Source organism: Eutrigla gurnardus (assembly GCF_963514095.1).
Source record: "Eutrigla gurnardus genome assembly, chromosome: 19".
Taxonomy (NCBI): domain Eukaryota; kingdom Metazoa; phylum Chordata; class Actinopteri; order Perciformes; family Triglidae; genus Eutrigla; species Eutrigla gurnardus.
The window spans coordinates 7,149,601-7,167,609 of NC_139930.1; the positions used below are offsets into that span (position 1 = coordinate 7,149,601).

Consider the following 18,009-nt stretch of genomic DNA (forward strand, 5'->3'; position numbering starts at 1 on the left):
TTTGAGGTTTTTGGAGTGTGCATGTGTGTGAGCTCCAAATGAATTAATATTTGATGTTTATTTCACCTCGACACAGTACAAAAGGAGGAAAAAAGCTAGTGATCTTTTTGCAAGTTACATCATCAACTTGGTTTGTCTTCCCACTCACCTGTTTGTTGTTTGAGTAATTAAATTTAATCCCAGTCCGTCGTGTCGAGAGGTTAAATTAGGGGAAGAGGGTTCTCAGGCTTGCACAGATACAATAAAACTTCAACAACATATTATTTATGGAGACGCTTTCAACGGTTCTTTCTTTCTTGCGTGATAGAAATGGAATGATGAGGCTTAGCAGATGATCTGATGAATGAGTCTGTTCTTCAATCTCCACATAAACAGCCAAAGAGACAAGTGTCCACTTCACCCGCGTTTCAAATGAAGCCGGGGGCTCAGCTGCCACAAAAGGGAGCATAAATCTCACAAAATCAATATTGGGATTATGTGCAGGAGAGGTGGTAGGGTGAAGTTTAAAAAGGGATAACTTTTAATTGTATTAACAGCAGTAATTATTTCCTATGATGGTGATATTAGGAGAAACAAACCAGTCACCGTCCACAACAAGGAACAGAAGTTGCTATTCCAAATTGGTCTAGAACTGTGAAATATTTATTTTATATGTATTTTCTATAGAGTAGGAACATATGTGTTCCCTCTATAGTTTTTGGATCATTAAACTATAAAGCGAGTATGTGTGTCACGTATCTCAAGAACCGCTCATGCTTTGGACGTGCAGGGTCCAAGTTTGTGCAATCTGGATACGTGACACGTGCAGACTGAGTCTGGCTGCTACTGGTAATTGCTCATTGACTGCAGTTCACTTTTGCTGCTGGATGCTGGCTAAAGTAACTTGACAACCGAACTCTTCTTTACTTCCGTGGAGTCCAGTGTTGAGTTGTTGGCAGGCTCTGAATGGCTATGTCTCCCCCCCCTCCAACAACACTGCAAGCAGCAATAATAGGAGTCAAGCATTCGGCCCATTCAGACCGTACACACTTCCAAAGGGCCACACCCCGACGTGGTGTTGCACTAGTCTAATGAATCCAAAGCAAATAACTCCTCCGAAAAAAAAAGCCCTTCTCCGGTGACTCCACTCCAAATGCAATTCGAACCTGCCTTCTCTCCTTCACCAAATACCCTTGGCCTCCGTCTAGCCTGGAATATGATGGGATGAATATTTATTGTGGGTCCTGGCTTTTGATGGGCCGCATTGGAAAGGTTGGAGAAAAAAAAATAGAGTGGAAGAAAATCTGGTATCGCCATTTCTGGCCTGATTGACACTCCAGTTTGTAGCAAGTAATTCATTCTGAGAGGGAGGCACAAGTGCCCCCTCTCCTACTCCCAGAACAAGTTTATGATAATCCTAATAAATTATGATGCGCCGCACAGACATTAAAATCTCTGATTGGCACTAAATCAAACAGGCTGTGCCTCTCAGGTCAGAGAGAGCTGAGAGAGTCAGTGTGCGTGCTCTTCCCCACTCCAACTATCTATTTTCCCTCCTACTTAAAATCCGACATCACTCCAGGTCCATCCACCCATTTCTCTTTCCTCTCTACTTTGGTCTCAACTTGTAATTTTCCATTGCTCTGCTGTGTCCTTGTTGTGACCACACCTTGTTTTGCAGCTGACTTGATAAATAAAGTGACAGCGCAAAATGATTCCTCTGCAAAAAAAACAAAAGCCTGCGACATGGAGTGAGGTACCATGGGAGAATGTGTTGCCTTGCTTTTCTTCTGTATTTGTCCTGATTCCCTGCATTGCTCTGTATGTATTTTTTTTAATCATTTTTTTTTGCAGGTTATTTAATTCACGGTTGAAAGGAGAAACAGACCGAAACCCACCACTTTAATCTGAGCACCCATGCACACATTATTCTACCATCATCAACTATAGCAGTCATACGTCCAAAATCAATTTGTTAACCCAATTCTGGTCAGACTGATGCTGATTACTGCCTTGCACTGGCCCTTAATGAGAAGGGGGGGGAAACTCCATCTCCCTTGATTAAAAAGAGTGGACAAAAAATGCCAAATGCTAAAAAAAATGCTATTTAATTTTTGGGGTGTGTTTGTTCTGTTTAAAAGTAATATTCGGGAATGCGGAATTTCATAATCGACGCTCGAATACATGACGTCTACAGGAATTCTTCTCTGCTCTAAAGATAGCAACCCCACTAAAGGTTGGGATCGCTTTTTAGACACTCATCGGCTCGGTTATGTCATCGCGGAGAAGCTGCATTGTCAAATCAGACACGCTGAAATGAACAATTCAATTAATAAGAATGGAACTGAAGGAGAGTGGCTGAGGTGATTAAAATGTTCTATTTGCATTGATTGTGATGCACTTTGGAATGCGTCCCATTTCGAATGTCCCACGTTACAAAGAGCACCATCCTCCCACTCGGTGAGAGCATCCAGTAAATCATACTCCCCGGTGAATGTTTTAGTGCTGAGGCTAGTGACCCCATCCATTCACAGACAGACTGCTTGTTAATGGTTATAATCAGTGGCAAAATAGCAGGGAGGAATCATATCTCAAAGGCTGGATATCAGGTAAGATGAATGGGTGAAATATCAGACACATTGCCGATAAAAGAAGGCAGTCTCTTGATGGGTTCGGCATGAAGGACGGACAGGTTGAAGAAGAACAGTTGGGCTTGAACAATGTAAAATTGGATGCAGTGAGAGCTGCGATTATTTACATTATCGATCATCCAATTTTCTTTTCTCTGCTCCGAAACCCTTAAATATTCTGTTCGCAATGATATAACACATCCTCCCATTTGAGAAGGTGAAACAGTCATGGAAAAGCTGGAACAGCATTAAAACAGTTAATAATCCTGAGAGATGCCTGTTGTGAATGACTTTCAGTTTTCTTTTAAATTCATAACAAGCCCGCTGAGCACACCAGTCTTTCCTTGAATGAGTCATTACTAGGGTATCAGGAGGCAACATGCAGTTCAATATCCATCTTGGGAGGTTTTATTCTTTTTTAAATACAGTACAACATATACTAAACCTGTCAGATACATAATTCACAGACAATTAGAACCCTGTTCCATAATCTAGTTGTGATACCTGGTACTGTGCCTACATGACACATGTTCTTACAAAAACCTGTTTAATTAAATAACTGTATAAGTCATTGACAAACAGCATACATGGCCAGGTAGTGTTCCACCACAGGAGCACAGGTTGGTATATAGGGATCTGGGAAAAACCTCTATGTAAAATCTTCTTCTTTTAACACAAACAATTTAACACAAATTCCACATCTTAACATGATATCTAGTCATATCGATATCAGGCCACAGACAAACTCTATGCGTTCTTACTAGCGATGGTAGGCTACAGTCAGGGATGTACCAGGACAAAAATCCAGTCTAGGACTTTGGGATGCAGTAGCCTTTCATGAGAGCGTGTGAAAGGCACACGTAGACCCTTTTTTGGAAGTAATTTAAATAGTAATATTAATAAACTTCAAAATGTTGCATACTACATTTACATACAAAGACAATAACAAAATAAAAGACACACAGATACAATACATTCAATTCTAGGCCTAAATTAATGAGTTTGAAGTCATTGTTATAATAGTATAATAAATGCATATTCCCTCTTAAACCCGCTTTGACTTGCACATCCTTTTTCTCCTACTGCTGGGTCCTGCTGGTCCTCTTGGTCCTGCCTCCTCTGTACTCTCTCTAACAGTTCCAAACTTGGCCTTTCCACTACGAAACATGTCTGTTAATTTTGCACATTATGTTTCAATAGTTTTTTTCTTTTTAATCTTATCTTCCCCGCGACACCATTTCTTCCTCATCTCCACCACCTTATTTTTAGTTTCAACATTTTTTCGTTTTCTCTTTGTAAGTTCATTGGGAAGTAAGTGACCCGGCCGAGGCTCAGGCTGAGCCAATCGGATTGAACAAAAAGTGGAGCGGTCCAAGTTGTCAGGGGCCGTTCAGCCGTTTGCATCCCTCCTCTAAATTGACAGTATTAACTTTCCCAGTCTGACTGCCGGGCCAGAGTTCCATTTTATGCCGTCTGCGGATGTGAAAGCCAGGCCAGCCAGTGTTGCAGCTGAGGGCTGTACCGTCACCTGTTTTAAAACGTCCATGATTGGAATGGACATCTGAAATTGAAATATGACCGCCGGCCGGTTCAATCCGGGATCGACCGCCGTTCGGGAAATCTCCCGAACATCCCCACGGCCAGTCGGCCCCTGCTCTCCGCCACCGCCCCAACTTAATTCTGAACGTAGTGGTGTGTGCCCGCAATAACGGTCCGTGTGGAACAATGATCCCTGAGCTGAGCAGGCCACATAAGGCGGGTGATAGGAATTAAACGAAGCCTCGAGGCAGAGATTTAGCTTCAACCATTTTTTGTAGTCGAGTTACTTGAGTAATCGTTTCAGCCCATTGCTGTTCATGTAAAAGTCTGTCAATACTGCAGATGTTGGCACGTAGCAGCAATTAAATGCTGTTTATGGAGGCCATGTCCCAGAGTACAAATTTAACTTTGCTCGACTATATTGGATCATGGAAGTACTGAGATGTTTTGGATGGCTGAACCTAACGGCCAAATAAAGACGGTTACACCCCAAGTTGATGGAGGGACCGTTTGATTCCTCTGTCTCATTCTCCTTAAAAAATAAGAAACCCAGTTGGGATTTTGACCTTGGACAACAATTTGCAATCATGTGAATGTGGCCGTTCCAAATGAATTATTAGAACTGCATTTACTTTTAAAAGATGTCCAAGGACTTTGTGAAGTAACAGATTTATAACAGACACAAGGCTCAGGTGGGCTTTGCACTCTTCATTTCATCATTTTATGGTCATCATTATCTGTGTTTTTTTTTTCATATTCCAAGTGACAGTCGATGAATACAGAGAAGGGGTTCCTGTTCCCGAAGTAGCCTCACTAGTTTCACGGCACAATCAATCCCCAACGTATGCATTGTCAGTTTCATCAATACAGAGCTTTTATTACCTCGCTAATTCAATCGAGAATGATGGACCATTTTATTTCACTATGAAATATGGCCACCAAATATATATAATGTGTTACATAGAGGGTATTGCATAGCGAGGCAGATATTGCTCTGGAACATGAGTACATTAGAGAGCTTTAATACGGTCGTCTCCTTATCTTTTTTTCTTTTCAAAAGTGTCTTGGGATGTCTCTCTGTTTGACTGAACAATGGGTTGGGTCGTATTCTTCGGACAAGTGTTTATATTACGTTCTCCACAGCTCAGACATGTGAGGCCGGAATACTAACGTGAGGCTGTGGGAGAATAGAAGTCATCAATCACAAGAGGTGTGCATGTTCCTGCAGTGGAAGACAGCCTGAATCCGGGGCTGAAGCAGCGAGGCCACAGCGTGGGACGCTGGAGGTTGACAGAGACAGGTAATTAACTAAAAATAATATGTGCTTGACACAGCACAGGAGGAAAAAAATGGCTTTAAGAGGTATAGGAGACACAACGGAATGAAACCTCCGAGAATAGCCCCGCTCCAGAGATGAAGGTTACTTTGTACGCAAGCATGAGTGGATGCAGCACATGCAAGCCAGCCCGCTCTGACACCTACACGCCGGAGAAGGATCAGACTTAAAAGGCACAGGGAAATTTCATTAGATTTTCAACATCAATGTATTTCACTCACCCACGCCGCTTCATGTGAGTCCTTCATACCTAGGGCCTATACGGTGTAAAAAGGGCTGGCAGCACATCAGTGTGAGGAATGTGATGTCTGATTGCTTTTTTGCTCCCATGTAATTATTGTTGTTGCAACGGTTGCAACTTACTTTCCTCAACAATAATGACTTAATAATTTGCTTCTATGAAATCACTTCAGCAAAAACTCAAGAAACAGCATACATGCTGAAAGCAGACCCAAATATAAAAATGCATAGCTAGATTTCCAGAAAAAAATAAATTGATAAATCTAGCGATCAACTGTTCATGATCGATCGCCTCTCTTCGGGTTCTCCATGCAAACCTGTTTGGTTATTACGAGTGTTCAAATGGATCTCCGGCCAGCACCCGGTCTCCTATAATTATACTGTGTGTGTGTGTGTGTGTGTGTGTGTGTGTGCGTGTGTAGGGGGAACAGCAATGTTCTATGCTGAACATTAGTAATTGTTAAGTCTTGAACATATAGTTGACAAACAAAACATGATGAAAAATCCTACAAAACTACATTATGTGAGGCAACAAAACGTCTTGATTAGTTTAAGTGAACACCACCATGGATTGGCTTACAATTACGATGAAATTGTACAAAACAAAAACGCAACACAGGTACTTGGTAAAGTTTCAGCAGCAAATGTACTTGGTTCACACAGGACTCTAACTCCAGCCTCCTGGGTGAAAGTCATGTGTGGGTTTTTTTGTTTTGTTTTTCCAACTACAACCCACTCTGTCCTGCTCCCTATGTGGACTCCTGTTTGCTTATTTGAAATTAATCTGTGATATGCCAAGAGCAGACATTATTCACGCTAATAATTATTCCTCGTAGCCTAATTGACGACGCAGTTTTTGTGTGTGGGAACGTGATCGTTAGTAGACCCGGCTTAAAGACTGCATATAAAGGGTTGAAGCTCTGATTGTCTTATATTGATTGACAGAGTTTATTCTGTAGTGTTTCAATAATGATATGATAATTGTGTCATCATAGTAAACAAGGTGCTGCTTTAATAATCAGCATGCTATTTTGAATATGTATGCCAATAAACCAGTCTGCTAAATAACTTGTCAGAAAACATCACAATTGTCTGGTCTTTAGAATTATGTTCTGGTCTGACCAACATATTCAATCTGCATTTACATTACCTGTTGTTGATTTCATTTCTCTTCATCAACTCTCTTCAATTAACCAACTAATTGTTTCAGAACCACAATAAATGGAAATTAACTATCTCGTCTGCTCTTCAGTGTGTGTTATTGAAACAGCTTAGCACTAAATGCAATTGTACTTTGATCTCAGCAGAAGTTTTTCAATCCAAGTAATTAACCAAAGAAGTTTGACCCTATTTTGATCAAAAGTGCTCTTTAATTCTGAGAAAACACACAAACTCTACTGCACTGCACTTTTGATCGGACCGCTGAAGAGAACACGGCAATCTGCTGGGCTTCGCCTCGGCCTTATTATCCACCCTCAAAAAAAAAAATCTTAGAGCCATCACCCGTCAGTGGATGGACAGCTGTCTGTGGACAAAGGCCTGTGTGTCTTTGTGGACGGACGCCTGCCAATCTAGCTGTCGAGCCTGGATGACTGCCTGATTTCTCTGGCTTTCTAACTGCTCCTCCTGTCCGCCTGTCCACCGCTCCGTCCTGTTGAGCGCGCTTCTCTGCCAGGTTCACTTGCCTACCTGTCTTACTCCACTTCAACGATGAGCCAGTCCATCTTTTCCGCCTGTTGAATCTACTGAGCAGGATGACTTGAAAGCTGTCAGTACCAATAAAAGCTCATGCATCTCCTCAGCTCCGGGAAACGGGGGACATTTTCCGAGACTTAATACCGTTACAGAATGTCTTAAAATTATAGGATGTATTGATACAATGCAGATTTTCATCAGTTATATTTTGCTTCTTTTTTCAAGGTTATTTCTGAAATGCATTTTGTACGATATAGAAACACCATAGTCTGTATAAAAGAAGTTGAAATAGTTTATGTAACTTCACCCATTGGTTGGTGGACTACAGTTTTGAATCCTTGACTTTGGTATTTTGGTCATCACCTTGTTAGTTTTGGTTGTCACCATCTTGGTTTTTGGTCATCACCAGGGTTACAGTTGTAAGACATCAACTTCCAGACATGTAGCGACCTGCCAATCCCATGGTAGCCCAGCTCTATAGCATACCCTGCTATATCATGTGTCCGACTAAAAATGGCACCATAATTTACTCAATGAAAATCATGCTGTATTGAAAACGACTTCTAGTGAATCAGTCCATAAACTCAGTCATTTACGAATAGATTTCCTACAATTGGACTTCTGAATGCAGATAGAGGAGTCTGCAGTTTCATTGTGTCGGCTGGTGACCTCATGTATAAATATATGGTCAGTCCATGAATAGAACGGATAAAGATGTACATTTTCCCATCCCAGCAGCTGCGAGAACTTCAAGACACGAGATGCAGGGTTCACGCTCAGTCAGTGCTGTGAATACGTGTAATTAGTTAAGTGGAAACAGCTGTGAAACAGAGTGCACTGCGGACACATCACATTGGTGAATCCTACAAGGGATCACAAGGTGACTTCTGGGTTTGGAAATTTGTCTGCACAAAAAAAGCATGCCTATTTTTTTTTTCTCCTCCATGTGACTAATTTCATCGATCGATATGAAAGTGCAATTGCATGAGACATAAATGTCAGTAGAAAGATCATGTACTGTGTTCTTTGGTTAGGAACAGATTCAAAAAGAGTACGTAAGAAATCCTAAGGAGACACAAATCTGTGGTCCTTTAATACTATGTTCACCCACAGAGGAGTGCAAAGACAAAGCCTCCATCCTCTCATTTACAGTGTTCCTCTTAATTGCAGTAGTTGGTTAATGAGGACGAGATAAAGATTCGGATAACAACTCTTCCTACAAGTAATGAATTGAGGGTTTAATTCCTTGAAAGATGCAGCGTTTAATTCGAAGTAAGTTTCATGATGCTAGGCCCCACGAAAGATATTTCATAGAAAATATAAATTTGACTTGGGGAACGCTTTAATAATTTAATCTGACAGCAGCATTGTGCAAAGATGACAGGCTAATTACACTTGACACATTGTCAATTTATTAAATTGCACATCATTTTTTAGGGTAAGAGTGAACTAGTCTGCACAACTTCAGCAGAAGTGCTTCATTCAAGAGAGCTGCTGAGATTAAAGGAAAAAAAACCTGATTAAAAAATCCTACCAGGCTTGGTCGCCTTTCACATTTTATGTCTCTTCAGGCCTGAACAGATGCTCTGCTGCAGGTACTAAGCTGTGTACTTAGATGCACATCCATGAAGGACTCATCTTCCCTCTTACCCGCTGATTTACAAGTATTTGAATTTTGTGACTAATGGACAAAGTGATGGTAAGGCTGTCCAACCTTACGGAATATGGTCTTATAGTTAATGAGGAAAAATGAGTGCTTCATTGGGCCAGATCCACAGTAATATCTAACCTTGATTCCCTACCTTCCACTGTTATGGTGCAATTAATATATATACATATATATATATATATATACATACAACAAACTATGGAAAAAGTTGAAATATTTTGTTTTTTTCTCTCTCGATAAATCTGCTGAAATCACAAAATAAATTGCAAGAGAGCGAACTATAGTTCATAAAACCTATTTTTTTATCATGAAAAAGAAGACCTGATAAAATCTGTCAAAATTATCATACTGAATTGCTTATTTTAAGTCTAAAATGTTTTCCGATACATTTTAGATTTCTGGTTCGCTGTAAAATGAGAACGGTTGTGACTTGGACGCCATGTTGAAAACAGTCAAAACCAAGCACACGGACAGAGACTTCTCGGCTTTGATTGGGTGTTTTTTTGTTTGTTTTTTGTTTACTGTCTCAGGTCAACATGTTCTCAATCCAATGTGTAAGCTTGGTCAGTGCTCCAGAGCTTCAAACTATTAACCTCTACAATGACTTTAGCATCACGTTTGCACTGTCAATATATGGTTATTACATGCAATAGTGTCTTTGAAAAAAAAAAAAAAAAACTCCCAAACATGAGTCTACTGATTGTTTGTTTGACCCGTCCACCTCTCCTCACCCCCGTGTGGTCGATTTCCCTCTTTATGCTACATCTGTTGCTCTGCCCATGTCGTGTGCACCGAACACCAAGGCAAATTCCTTGTATGTTAATGTTTTTGGCAATAAGCTCATTTCTGATTCTGATGCAGTGCTCACACAATAATGAGCGTCGGTGTAAGGCACCATGACGCACTGACCAAGCTGCGTTATTTGATTCCTTGGCAGTGAGAACAGGTTGCTCATGCACTTCTGTCAGGATAAAGTACAGAAAAATATAATAAAACAATATAGATTTTTTTTTAAATTACCACATGTAGCGTTAATTACTCGCTGCTAATCAGTGAGTGAGTGTAAATATGTTTTTTTGATATGAATGAAAACAACGATTGCTAATTCCATCTTGTTTTAAGATAGAGAATACATAAATGTGAATAATTCTCAAATGGGATGATTAATACCGGAAAAAGAAAATAAGACTCACATTGCACTGACAGCTTGTTTACAAAAATAAAGCTTTTAGGATGTACATTTTGGAGAGAGCTAGCTTGACAAGATGAAGATGTGTGTGCTTGCTTCGCCTCTGCTCCACATTTGTTCTATAGAAAGGGAGTTTGATATTATATACTGCAATACATGTAACTGAGTGTAGATGCTGGTTCAAGTCATGCTTCTAATTTGAGATTACACTTGCATTTGCTCTGCATCAGTAAGCTTGCCTTCGTTTATTACATCCAATTTATAAAAAAAAGGATGATTTTTTCTTCCAAAATAAAAATCCATTCATATCCAGTATATGTAATTCTGTTTTTTTCATCCACATGGGGGGACTGAATAGAAAAAGCTGTAAAGAGCAGCAGTACTCATCAGAGGTATTGAAACAAATGAGAGGCGGTAAAACTCACAGGAGACCTGTGTGAAACAAATAATGCACTGGTTTGAAAAATGGCTTTGAGAGTGATCAGACCACTAGGGGGGGAAATCATAATAATTGCTGAGCAAGCAGGTGCAAAACAAGTACATGGAAATTGTAAAAGGACTGAAGATGAGCATCATGGACGAGTAGCGGGCATAACGGAGGCAGTGCATCAGGAGGCTTAGCGTTAATGATGCACGTGGGTTGCACTGTGGAAACTGGGAGGAAAAGAAAAGAGAGTCTTGCCTCTTTTCCAGGTAATGTAATTGCTATATTGGTGATCTAACACCCTCATTAAGCATGGATCAAACGGCGGCGCAGAAAGCTGCGGCACGGAACCACAGTGTGAAACAGACAGGATTAGCGGATGAGAGAGATGTTCTCTCAAGCACAGTGCATGTTTGAAGTCTCCCACACGGCTAATTGTCGACGGAAGACACTAGCATCAAGAAGTTCAGCCTCCCCGCTGAATTACAGATAGCTTACTTGCCCTTGGCTCGCCTCCCAGTGTTTGTGTTGATTTTTTTTTCTGAGCAATTAACGATCTGACACCATGACCTGCACTGTAGAAACGGGGCGGGAGGAGAAACGGGGAGAAAGGGAAACTGCAACATACCTTTTTAAGAAAAGTGACACGGGTCAAATTAGTGGTGTGTAGCGTTAATTTCAGAGTGTTACATCATGGCCTTTGACTGTCGCAGAAGTATCAAATATGTGTAGCAAAGCCTTCCATAAAAGGCATCTAAGAAACGACACAAAAGGCTTTTTCATGTAATAAATTTGCAAAAAGAAATACACAAAGTAGAATCCACACTGTATACAAATGGAGAGGTACAAGCTCCAATTTGAGATGACCCTTAAAAATGACCTGTTTCATTTTCCTGATAAACAACCTTGAGTCCTTTTGAATGAAGTAGCATGAAGTTATACTGACAGAAAAAAGTTCTGAGGAGGAGGTTGGGGCGGTTGGTTTGACATAAAAGGTGTGTCACTCTCACTTTCCCTGTTAAAACACATTTAATGCCTTTTTTAATACTATGAAGGCAATCTCAGTAGCAGTTTTCGTTTTAAGTGTTTTTTGTTGCCAAGTAGTTTAGTTAGGACCTGCATTAAAGTCTATAACCCAATGAGCTAGGTGGGGTTTTTTTTGACACAGAACCATCTGAGAAGCAGCCATTGGAACAGGGCAGGTACTTTCAAAAACTATACTTGCGGGTGATTAGATTAGCCATCAATCAAACTTGAACCGACGCGAGAGAAAAGCGAAAACAGGATTGTTCTTTGCTTTTCTTTCATTGAAGAAATGCTTTCCCGTTCTGATGTAAGTGATGCTGTTGCAGCATCTACACGACCCTCTTCACGAATTGTTGTCACATACACACACCTAAACCACACCCAGTGCTCAAGGACACAAACACATGAGTTGAATCCTGACATGGGTCAGGGTTCTCATATGATCAATAATCTTGCTCATGATCTCGTGGGAATCAAGCTGCCATGCAAGTTAACAGTGTGCGAGAAGTTCCACTTAATTCCTGAGTACCAGGATGGAATATAAAGTTGAATGCCATCAGCATGGGTACAAGCTTTAAGACTACAGCTAGTAGTGTTGTTCTGCTTATAGTAAAATAGTGCTAGCATTGCCAACCTTTACTTGTGTAACCCGGTTAAAAATATAGAGGAATAAATAATGGGTTAAGAAAAGCACTCATTTATTATTTATTTATATTGGTTTATATATATTTTTTGTTGAGTTTATTTAACGTGGGGAAACTCCAATCAGTGAGGAGGTTACAGGTCGACTGAATCAGGAAGAGGGCGGACCCCGGAAGTGACGTGCGGAGCAAGGAGGAGCTGCATGGCGGTGAATGCGTTACTGCAGAGCCAAAGACTTTAAGAACTAAGGACGCTGTTTGACAAACGTAAGTCGAGACCAACGGACAGTGAGTCTCAGAGTGACTGTTTAGTCAACACAGCACCGTGTTTTGATTTGTATGAGGACTATTCTGGAAAAGAGTGTCCGACGAAGAAACGCAGCTAAAGCTAAAGTAGCTCACGCTAGCACACCTGACGGACTTCCGCACCGAGCAGCTCGCTCAGCCACTCGCCTGTGTGGAGCCTGTTAGCCTGCTGTGTATTCAACCTACATGAGGAGACCCGCGGTGGGTGTCTGCCACGGACGCTGCCGGGAGAACGGGAAGCTGACTGGAGAGCGGGAGGAATCGTCAACGACCGACGCCGCAGCAACACGCTGTATCGGGGAAGGGACGATTACGACGCCATTACTGCCGTGAGTTTGGTTTCTTTGGCGCGAGGCGCGCAGCAGCCATTGTGGTTTTCTTGGCTCCAACGCACACAAGCATCGGCCCAGGCCTGCATCACTCCACTGACTCATTGGGTACCCATTACATCACATTACAGTACATTCCTTTACTTTTTATTTTAACTTATTGAATAGAAAGTGCCGGCTTTAGAAGGTAATATTTTATTTGTTGTGTATTGAAACTGAGTGTGTTGAGTGTGCACAGAGTGAAAAAAAGTACAGTAAGCAATTGAATTGACTGAAATACTGTTTATTGGGGTTTATGGATCCATTGACAGAGTTAATAGGATAAACATAAGACAGAGGTTTGCCATTGAATAATGTTGTGTTTTTTTATTTTTCATTGTTAAAATATGTGTGTGTGTTTAATATTCACTAAAGTAAATTGCTAAAGCTTACCCGTTGATATTCTTTTCTTTGGTCATCTGGTATCTTATGAGTATTTCTGGTTGGGTCAAGAGGGCTTTTCAGGGAAGTTAAAAGAACTTAAAGGGTCACTAAGAGTGATAAATACAAGCTAAAAACAGTAGTAACAACAAGTTGTGTTAAATAAAAGTAGTTGTAACAAGGGGATAAATAGACAAGGTCATAAATACGTTATTACAGCATACTTACCTATTATTATTAATTAACCTAAAAAGAAAGCGATTTCTTAAACTTAAAGAACTTGGGGAGCGCACCTCAGTAAATTAGACCTGACGTCTAGAGGGCGCTACACTTGATAAAGGGTATACATTCTTAATCAATATGTTAATATTGTAGTTGATTCATTTTCAGTTGATGAATTTTTTTTCTGTTTGAGGGACATCCCCGTGAGGGCCATTACATACTGGGAGTGTGATGAATTAACAACATTAAAAGGGCCATATCAATATTAATACAACTGTAAATATATAACAAACTATTCATACAGGCAGTGCTGTAAACACTTTCCATTGGAAATGCAACTCTTTTGAATAGATTTTGCACAGGCAGAGGACCAACTACCAGGATACTATTGATGCAGAGCAGCATCTGGCAGTCTGTCTGAGGTAAATTGTTGTGTAGCCTAAGCTATTGGAAGCTATTTGATTGAGTTCTCTTTTATCAAAGTGCTCTGAGGGATTTGAGTTCTCTGCGGTAAACCGTTACGAACTGTGTATGTCTAGGACTTTAATTGTGAAAGTTAAGAACCAGGGAGGGGATCAGGCCTGCATCAGGTCTGCCCTGCCTTTTTCAAGGTTGTTGTTCAATGTTTTGAATATGTCTGTTCCACACAATGTGATTGACTGATGCCTTATTAAAGAATTAATCAAACCGGCCCTGATGAGTGAAACAAGCAGATGTAAGGACACTGCAGTTAGGTGTAAAGAATGTTGAGACTGCAGTAAGAGCAACCTCAGCATTGTGCTCTGTACAAACTTATTCAGAAAGTTGGTTAAAGGGCAGCACAGTCAGTACAAGTAGGTGTCATATTATTTGTCTAGGTTTCTAGAATCAGATGTCAGGATCCCCCCCCCCCCCCCCCCCCCCCCCCCCAAAAAAAAAAAAAACCCAAACATTAATTATTTCAAAGACAGCTATACGCAGCGTGACATTATAAGTGGGTGAGATTGTAGTTTGGAAAAGGTCAGCAGTGGTAACAAAGGCAGATCTGAGGAAGAAGAGTCAAAAGGGCACAGAGTAGTCCTGCTGGCAGAAATGAGTTTCAGGAGTTTTCACAATGAGTTAGGTAGACTAAGGTGTAGGGAGTGATTTAGTGGGTAAGACTACCGGGTAGTTGTCAGAACAGGCGGAACATTAAAGGAAGGAACAGGATACGACAAATGAGGGGACCTGGATGGATGGTGGTAGAGGTCAAATGTTGCCAGACACATACAAATACTACAAAATGAAAGACGAAGAAAAATAAAGGCGTTAATGTGGTGTGTGGCCAGGTTACACTATGAGTTAGAAGAAGAAGAACAAGGACAGACAGTGATGTTCTGATACATGAAAAGGTGACATGAGTGGCACGGACTCAAGATCAGGTCAAATCCATCGGCCCTATCAAGAACACAGATGGGAAGGAAATATATCAAAAGAAGATGGGGATGAAATGATCCTCTCTATGGAAAGGTTGAAGTGACGTCGGAAAATGAGGATCGGACCCATCTTCAGGCAATTCAGTAGAAAGGCTGCCAGACGCCACATCCGTGTCAGCATGGACCCGGGGGCTGATAAAGCACAATCATGTGAAGAGGCCCGTGGTGAGTTATAGCGATGGCAGGGAAATCCAAATGAAAGAAATGGCATGAGTGACACAGGAGGATGCAATAAGCAATTCCCACTCGAGAGGAGATGAACAGACCTGAGCCGGCGCGACTTAGAGCCCGAGGAGACGCAGCGACGCTACGCGGCGGGGAGAGTGCAGCAGGTGGTGCCGCCGCCGCCGCCTTCTGTCGAGTGATTTATGCCGGCGCGAGAGCGAAATGTAGAAACAAGACAGCAGCACATTCTGAGGTGAACTCAGGAGTTTGCGGACTGCTGACTGATAGTTCCTGTCTCCCTTCTACAATGTTTTGGGATGAGACGGAGGGATAGATAAGGCTGGAGAGAAGGCATTTTCAAGGATATAAGAAAAACAAAATGGAGGAGAGTGCTGGCAAAGACGGGGGCATTCACTTGCTTTTGCTCCACATGTTCACACACAGATTGCTTTTCACACAATATGGCTTCATTATATGGCTGTAGCTGTCCAGGTTGTGTAAGAGACCGGAGGCCGACAAGCCACAGTGTTGACAGTAACAATGCCCTACAGGTGTACTAATTAGCAGATTGCAGAAAGCAGGGGAGGGAGGGCCGAGTCAGCTTTTAAATAAAAAGAATGGAAAACAACAAAAGCAGCCCGTGAAAGCGAACCACACACCTTTTAGAATAGATGATAAACTAATGTCAGTATTTTCCCCCCAATACCAAACTGTGTGTAATAAACACACCTCACCTTTTTAGGATTACATATGTGTTAAGGTAACAGCTTATACCTTATACAGGGAGGAGAATCAGAATTGGTGAACCTGCCGAAAGATCATGTAATTGATGTGTTAATTAACCTTTGTATGCATAATTGTAAACTTTCTATTGGGAGCCTTACAGTGTTGGCAGTGTATTTCTTTCTAATTGAGTACTGTGGTTTCGACAGTGGCACACTTCATTCACTCTCTCCTTTTATTACTTTCATTAAATCCCTTGATCTATTCCTATTTTTGCTGTAAATAATAAAACAAAAACTCACAATGAATCACAAATATTTTTTTTCCCCTGAATTGTTATAACCTGCTGGCTCTGTAAAGCTGATTTGGCCCTTGCTCCTATTAGTATGGGTTAATTCCTCTTTATTTGGTTCACAGATGAAAGATAAAAGAGTCAGTTTAATTGCCAAGTTCAATCAAGTCAAGATAAAAGGCTAAATAGACGGGATGGTTTCGGTGGTAAATGGCAGGCCGCCTTCTAGCTAACATTGATGGAGAAGCTGCAAGGTATTTTGTGTGGGGTCCCTTGGAGTGGAAGCAGTATGGGGGCAAGTAGCGGGACTGGGGGGACACCTTTGATAGATGCTGCCTCCTCCAGGGCCTGGACCGTGCTATATGAGTGTGAAAATTGTCTGATCCAATTGGAATGGGGCATCGGGAATGAAAATGAGTGCCTGGGAATGACAATCAGCCATTTCATCCCTTGTAATGTGACGTACTGGAAGGAAACCAATGCACATTCTTTTGTTTGCCTTCACCTAGCATGACAGTATCCCCTCCTCCCCATTGCAGCTAATGCCTCCTGATCCTCGGTGCAATAGCCTTCACTTGTTTGTGTAATATTATATAACTGTTGGCAATAACAGTTCTCCACCAAACAATGGTAACATAAAGTATTATTATTGTTCAGGTTCCCTGAAACACATAAAAAAAAAATACAGAAAAATAATTGATTGATGGCAACTAAAACTGAACACGAGTCCATATTAACTGCTATTTTCAAATATGTATTATAATCATTTGCCTATAATTACAACTAACTCTAAAAATGAATATCAAAAATAAATAATTGTTCATTTACTATTATTATTGTTTTTGTATTTTTTTTTTGTTTTAATATAGATGTGGTTCCTGTGGGCAGCTATCTCCTGCTGTGCACTTTCCAAATGAGAGCAAATTGGCTAGTCATGTATATTATGTCCAATCATATTTTTGAGTCCTATTTGTAAAGTTCTCGTACTGGATTATGCTATATTTTTACGGATAAAATCTAAAATTGATGCATTCTATGCATATTGCTGACTTAAGATCATGCTGTGCTGTGAATGAAGCACAGCGGTTGAAAATTAACTGGATCCTCCTATTGCATTTTACATTTTTAAAAATCACACTACACATAAAGCAGCACTGTAGGCTGACAGGAGGCATTCAGAGCATATGGGCACAGGAAACAACAACAAAATAGCTGCTGTGATTTGTGGTCCCTCTTTACAGTAAAACCAGTGCGACCAACCAGCAGGTATTACATATTACTAGGTGACCTGCCTCCAGGAAAGCCAGACGGTCAGTAACAGAATTGAAAAAGAACGTGGAGCGCTGAGTCGTCCTCCTCCACCTCGCTGTTGAAACCTCTGCATTTTATAGTCATTCCTCCAGAGAGAACCTGCCAGAAATCCATGCCACGGATATGCAGAGAAAATCTAGGAACTAGACTGAGTATGAGTGGGCTGGTAATGTGAAAATATAGAGAGAGCTTAACCGAAATATGTCTTATGCCACTTGGGTTACAGCTTCAGATGGTGGGCTACCTGATAATCCTGGAGGATTTAGCCCTTCCGTAGGCCCTCTGTTACAACTCGGCCAGTTAATCAGCGATAATAAATAAATTCCTATGGAAGCTTTGGTTAGCTATAGCTTGGAAAACACAGCAGTAGAATAAAAGAGGTTTCACCAAGCAAGTCAGGTTCACAAAAAAGCTGCTGA

The 18,009-nt window shown here is 41.0% G+C and overlaps 1 protein-coding gene across 2 annotated transcripts in view; it reads right to left on the minus strand.

Annotated features, from left to right (window-relative positions):
- The window catches only part of LOC311029753 (leucine-rich repeat transmembrane neuronal protein 4), a 106,955-nt gene that overhangs the window by 78,545 nt on the left and 10,401 nt on the right, over positions 1–18,009 (minus strand). The gene's annotated exons all lie outside the window — the stretch shown is intronic.